The sequence below is a fragment of the Sinocyclocheilus grahami genome, unplaced genomic scaffold (genome assembly GCF_001515645.1).
Source record: "Sinocyclocheilus grahami isolate Dianchi unplaced genomic scaffold, SAMN03320097.WGS_v1.1 scaffold622.1, whole genome shotgun sequence".
NCBI classification, from domain to species: domain Eukaryota; kingdom Metazoa; phylum Chordata; class Actinopteri; order Cypriniformes; family Cyprinidae; genus Sinocyclocheilus; species Sinocyclocheilus grahami.
In genome coordinates, this window is record NW_015505801.1 from 440,404 (window position 1) to 447,489 (window position 7,086).

Consider the following 7,086-nt stretch of genomic DNA (forward strand, 5'->3'; position numbering starts at 1 on the left):
GTGTGTATATATATATGCGTTTAATGCCTTTTTTTTGTCATTTTATTACTTTTTATTGTTTTATTTTTTAATTCAGTTTTAGTAATTTTCCTACTTAGGCTTAAACTGATTTTATTGTCAGTTTTTAATCTTTTTCTTTCAGTGTTCAAATATTTTCATTTGTCCCTATTTTGTTTTATTTATTTATTTTTGTGTTGTTTTTGTTGTTTTTATTTTATTGTGTTGCATTGTTTTTTGTTTTGTTTTGTTATTTTACTTTCCCAGATGGCACTCTGTGTTTGTGTGTGAGTGTGTGTCAAGGTGCACAACCTCACACTTGAGACATGTGTCTAACATTAAAATTGATTTGACAACCTCCCTACCAAACCACACCCGTCCACTGCTGGGGCCATTACTCAGAGTTGTTGAGTGGAATAAAAAAAAAAACATTTACTGCACTGTCCTCCCTCTCAAACACAAATACAGAGATAGCTCACTAATCTCTGTTCCACATGCTAACAACCTTAGCCAGCGACAGTCACCTATATTATTGTGGAAAAATAGCTTATCTGTCTCTCACATAACACACACACACATTCAACTCTCCTCATCAGAATCATGCTGACAGAGTGTATTGTAGTTTAGAGACTGTTGAGTGTGGAGTAGAAACAGATTTTCTGGAGTTTTCCATCTCATTAAAGGCCTGGCCAAGGTCACCATCCTCTCCTTCTCTCTCTCTCGCTCTCTTGTTCTTTCTCTCAGGGGAAAGCTGAGCTGCATGCTGAGTGAGTTGTGTGTATTTGCTTGCTAATAAGAGTGAGTATGTTTTCTCTGTAGACTTGCAAATGATGCAGCGGAAAAAAAACCTTCCATGCTGTGTCTGAGATGGGAGCTTTAACTTTCCACGTTCAGGCGGGCCGTTCTGAGACCCAGCTGACTGCGCATGGGGCTGAACCAGTCGTTCATGACCTCTGCTCATTCACCTTGGCTGTTCCCATGGTGATGGGTAGCCTGCGGGATGCAGGTGAATGGGAGGAAGCCTGACAAGCATCGCTAGTGCTCTGATCGATGAGAGAGAACAGGAGTAAGCCTAAGATTGTGTGTTTAAAAGAGGCTCCTGTGGGATTTTGAGCCTACACACTCTCATGGAGAAAAATAAGGAAAACACACACAAGTGTACATGGGTAGTTGACACATAAAATGTTGCTGTGAGCTTTTTTTCCATCAGCATCAAGATTTAGGTTAATATATACACGTTAAAAGTTTTGGGGTCAGTAATATTTTAAAATATTTTTGAAAGAAGTCAGTTATGCTTACCAAGGCTGCATTTATTTATCAAAAATACGAAAGGTAACATTATTTAAAATAACTGCTTTATATTTAAATGTATTTTAAAATGTAATTTATTCCTGTGATGCAAAGCTGAATTTTCAGCATCATTACTCCAGTCTTCAGTATCACATGATCCTTCAGAAATTATTCAAATATGCTGATTTAAGGATCAAGAAACCTTTCTTATTATTATCAATGTTGAAAACAGTTGTGCTGCTTAATATTGTTGCGCAAACTGAGATTTTTCAGGACTCTTTAAAAATACATAGTAACATTTTTTTTTAAATTGAACAAATATCCTTTGTACCACTTTAAATGTATTTACTGTCACTTTTGATTAAATTAATGTCCTTGCTGAATAAAAAAAAATAATTTATTTAAAAAAAAAAATCTTACTGAACCCAAAACTTTTGAAGAGTAGTTTGTAATTTATAAGGGAAAGTGTATATTTTGGATCCTGTAGGTTATCACAATTTTTTTTTCAGCTCTTTTTTTCAACATTTTGACTTGAATTAAAATTCCAATTTATTTAATTATTATTATTATTATATTTTTTCTATATTTTTTACATTTGGTACAAATATTCCTCACCAAGTTTTTCAATGAATATGGGGTCATAAAAGCTTAATATAATTTGTAAAATAATTAGGAAAAATGGTTTTCAATTCAACATAGAAATTTCCAAAATGATTTCATGTCAGAAGTGTTTCATCCAGCCTCACTTCAACTTTTATTTATTTTTTTATTTCTGGAAGAAAATATCAAGTGTTTTTTTTCCTGTTCAGAAACACAATTGTAGGTTTTTTTTTTTTTGGGTGGTTGCTCAGGTGTTCCCACTTCTCTGTGATATTGTAGTCAGTAGATATTGGCTTGAGTCTGTCTTTCAATCTTCATTTAGTATATGGGATTTCATTATCTGCCAGGTGGAAAGCAAAAGCACATAATAAGAACATATAAAGAAGAAAACATGGTAAAAATAACCAGATGATACTCGGGGGATCTGAACATCATCAAACCTTGCATACTTCTTCACAATCGCCTCATGCCTCGCATTACCTCGGTCTACCTCACACCCACTCCCACTAACCAAACACTGCTCACTCCCTTCCCACCTGCCCACTCTCTAGTGCCTTCACAGCCAGACTGAGAGCCAGTGAGACAGGACAGAGTCACAGTTGGTGAGTACAGGTATCTGAGTTTATGTAACTGCCTCAGCCGGTCCGTCTCAGTGCAGGGGGGTGGCAGATGTATCCGTATTATTTTCTGGTTACATAATATTTAGTGTACGAAGAGCTGGCAGCAGTGACCAGAATTTCAATGAGATTTTTTTTGCTCTTTGCTCTTAATTTTTAAGGACACCATGCACACATTCAGACAAGCACACACATGTACACATTATGCTTTCTGAATCCTCTCAAAGCGTCTCTGCTTTCTCCAGAGGGCCTCATGTCAAATAAGGTTGACTGAGCCTCACTTTCATTGCACAAGGTGAAGATGGCAGCACAGTGATTTGATCTCTGGCTCTCTACAGGCAGCTGATATAAGTGTACTTTTTACATTAGAGCTGTACTTTTGTGGGCTCCTGGAGTTTCTTTCAAGTCTTTTCAGATCTTATTGATTTTTCAAAAAGAGATTTTTTTTTTTATAAATCTGTAAATCACTTTCTAAAAGTGTTGTGTATAACTGTTTATTTGGACATGTACCATGTTAATACCATGGTATTTTTTGAGTACCATGTAAAATATATAATGGCATACCATTGCAAAAAGTATTGTGGTGGTACCGTGACTCAATGTTGGTATCAGATAGAAGCACTTTGATATATACCATGGTATATACATAGTACTCCAAGGTACTTGCACAATATAAAAGAATAGCAGCACTATAATTAATGGTGTAAAAAAACATGGTACTACCATGACACAGTTTAGTACTTTTTTATAAGTTTAATCAATAAGTATTACTTTATGGATTGTTTAGTCTTGCACATGAAAAAATGTTTCGGTTACACTTTATTTTACTGTGTTCTATTTTAATATTTTTTAAAAAATAATTTATTCCTGTGAATTTTCAGCATAATTACTGCAGTCTTTAGTGTCACATGATGTTTCATAAATCATTATTCTGATTTGTTGCACAAAAAACATTTATTAATAATTATTATCAGTTGAAAAAGTGCTGCTTAATTTTTGTTAAAGTTGTGATACTTTTTTCAGTATTTTTTGATGAATGCAGTAGTAAGTTCAAAAGAGCAGTATTTATTTGAAATAAAAATAACATTAATGTTTTTACTGTCGCTTTTGAGGAATTGAATGCATTCCTGCTGAATGAAAATATTAGTTTCTGACCCCAAACTTTTGAACATTAGTGCTTCTTAGTAGTAGCATCTGTTACCAATTACAGTACCATGGTAGTTTGTTTTTTAAGGGGATACAAACAATAAAATAGTCCAAAAAAATACCATAGAGACCAGAATACCATAGAGACTCAGACTAGTAGTAAGTATTGATAGTATAAGCAAGCACCTTGCAATTACCCAAAACCCCTTTGCAACCATGTAGCAACTTTCAAAAAAACACCCACAACACCATATATTGTGCAAGAGTTTTGCATGGCCAAGCATACTTTTTCAAAAATTATATTGCTTTTAATAGATTTTATATCACAATTCTGAGGGTATGATGCGGCCCTCCACACTATTCACAGAAGAGGAAGCGTTATGCAGATAACTGTTTGTACTGACATTTCATGCGATGGGATCTTTAGAAACAGACCCGACTTGATTATCTTATTAAAATCCTGTCTGATTTGCCCAAGTCACCTGTGCTAGTGTTTGTGCATCCCCGCATGGCTTTTGAGAAAGAGGTGTTTCCATAGCAACAGGTTTCTATAGAAACTGGATCACAGTGGTTGCTGGAGGGCGAGCATGACTCATCCTGCTGAGGGGGGTTTAGCAGAGCCTTCGTGCCAAAAGCTACCAAAGTTTACTCTGATATACTTCTAGTAGTATTGCAGTCACTTTAGACAAAAATACCATGGTATTACCATTAAAATACAGCATAAATGTGATGGTGATGATACAGTGATGGTATCAGTTACTGAAATTCATGAACCATGCAACGAGCACTATGCTATTTATCTTGGTACCATGGTGGGGTTTTTTTTAATACGATTTTACAGTTGTTTTCGTTTATAGCAGACGTGTGGTTTGTTTTAGAGTTTCTCTGTGTTGGGGATTATTATAAAAATGATTTCCTACTTATTAAATCTGAGAACAGTGAAGGTTTCCTAAATTAGCCTTGTGTTTTCTCACTGCATCTGCTAAGCTTCAGTCAGGTTTTGTTAGGAAAAAAGCAAAAGAATGAGAAAAAATGACTGACTTGCTTTCAGCTTTGCTGTTCGAGATGTCCAAACCCAGCCAAATGGTCTATTTATGTTCCTTTCTGTTTCATACACAGAAACACATTATAATGAACTGTGAACATCCTGGTTTTGGAACAGCTGAGTATTTTATGTGTGTGTGTGTGTGTTTGTGTGTGTGTGTACACGGCAAACAGATTTTAGTTTTATGTTTGGCAGCTGCCATCACTGAGCAGATTTCCCAGTCTGCTTTGATTCGTATTAGTGCCCAGATTGTGAGCGCTGAAATCTTAATTATAAGCGAAAACAAGCTCATCCCATTTGATTTCCCTCTTCTCAAGAGGACACACTATCAGGAGTTCAGAGAGCCAACAGCTTTATACTGAACTGGTTATTTGTGTATATATTGGTATTTAAAGTCGGTGTTCAATGTTAACATGTTCATTCAAATCCGCATTCCTGTGTGTCTGCAGAGGCTGTGGAATCAAACTTAGGCTGTAACGTTATTTTAAAGCAAATAAGAAGTTATTTTTAGGCAAATAAAATGTGTAAGATGTAATAAGACCTGTTAATTTAATTAAGTTAATTTAGAAGAATTAATAATTTAAAATAAATATACACAGTCACAGTCATTTTTCATCCTGAGATATAATATAGGAAATTGGCATTTAAATTTCTTGGGGGGGGGGGGGATCAGAATTGTTCGAGTGGCCATAACATTACAAATATATATATATTAATGTACTGTAGTATATAACTGTAGTCAACTCAATAGTCCATTTTAGTTGCACTAGTTTGTATATGTTATTTGCAGTACAAATGCTAACTGGCTCTGAGGTTTCTGTGAGTAATGTTGCATCTGAGACACTTGCCTGATTTTGACACACACACTCTCTCTCTCTCTCTCTCACACACACACACACACACACACACACACACATTTATAACACTTGTTTTGTCACCCTTATTTGGCAAAGCTCAAGGGAAGTGTCAGCATAGTCTTAACTGAGGTCAGAGGTCAAAATAAGCCACTGTGCTAATCTTATTTTCAGCAGATAATGCTAAAAACTCATTTCAAGATTGTAAAAGATTCAGAGTGTCATATTTTAAAGTTATGATTCACTCTTTTGGTAAATTCAATGGCAACTCAGCAGAGGCTTTGGGTTGCAGTCCAGATGTTTTCATTGTCTGTAAATCCTGCAGCGTACCATAGCTGACATCATGATAATCTGATGGCAAAGAGCAAACCTAGCAGGTGTTCAGGTCTAGGTCATAGTAGCATATGACATTTGACCCCTCAGATGATCTCTTTTCATCCCTGTACTGGAAAAGCAAAATAAGTTTTTTTTATCTAAAACTGTTAATTAAGAGAAATATATATATATATATATATATATATTAGCTCAGCATTACAGCATATATTGGTAGTTCAAAGAGATGTTAGTGTGATTGTACGAGTCATCTGTGAGTCCATGTATGGATGTCACATTATGCTTTCTGAATTATGGTTCATTATGGTTCACCTCTGATGTCAGAGCTGTCAAAATTATGGCTCAGGGGTTATTCCACACCTCCCTAATCTTTCTCTCTCCCCTTCTGTGGCTTTATTCCAGGACCATTAATTTTCCTGAGTGACTGTCACACGTCAGTGTGCGTCTGCCAGACTTGGTAATCTCGGGGTCACTTGACTCCTGTGTCAGCATCCAAGGACGTTCTGTCACTGAGCTTTATGTGTGTGTGTGAGAGAGAGAGAGAGAGAGAGAGCGATAGCAAGGGGGTTTGCGTGACTGGGACCTGCAGGAATGGAAAATACCATCCACGATCCATCACAGGACAACACAGGGGGAAACCCAGAAGCCCTCCTGCGACGTGCAGCCAAAAAGAGAGAGCGTGTATTGGGATATTTTGCTTGATATTTGGAAATTCACACAGTTGCGTGGCCCTGAATAGATGCCTAATCTGTTAACAGGAGTCCGGTTATAGTAAATCAGCTTTGAATAGCATGAATCAGGGATATTGATGTTTCACGACTGATCTGAAATCAGCCTGACACAGTTTCTCATGCTCACATCGGAATAACATGGCCAGATACGCTGCTCCCAGACCAGCGGTTACGTCTGACGTTCCCAGTGCAGATTAAAGCAGGTCACCAGACTCCAGAAGCATAGTCATGTTGTTTAATTAGTTTTTATCATGACACAGCTTTGAAAAGCTCTACTGACAACATTGTGTGTGAAAGAGAGAGGCAGACCATATTCAGAGTGTTTGGCTGGATGTTTCGGGCTATATTTAGTCATGGCTTCGAAGTGGAACCTTGGTTCCCAGAAAGGGTTTTCCATACAGATATGGCTTTGAGTTCACATTCTCTCTCTCTCTCTCTCTCTCTCTCTCTCTCTCTCTCTCTCTCCTTTCCTG

The 7,086-nt window shown here is 36.7% G+C and overlaps 1 protein-coding gene across 1 annotated transcript in view; it reads left to right on the forward strand.

Moving 5' to 3' along the window:
• Positions 1–7,086, forward strand: part of LOC107557862 (endothelin-converting enzyme 2-like) — a 60,631-nt gene that overhangs the window by 37,838 nt on the left and 15,707 nt on the right. The gene's annotated exons all lie outside the window — the stretch shown is intronic.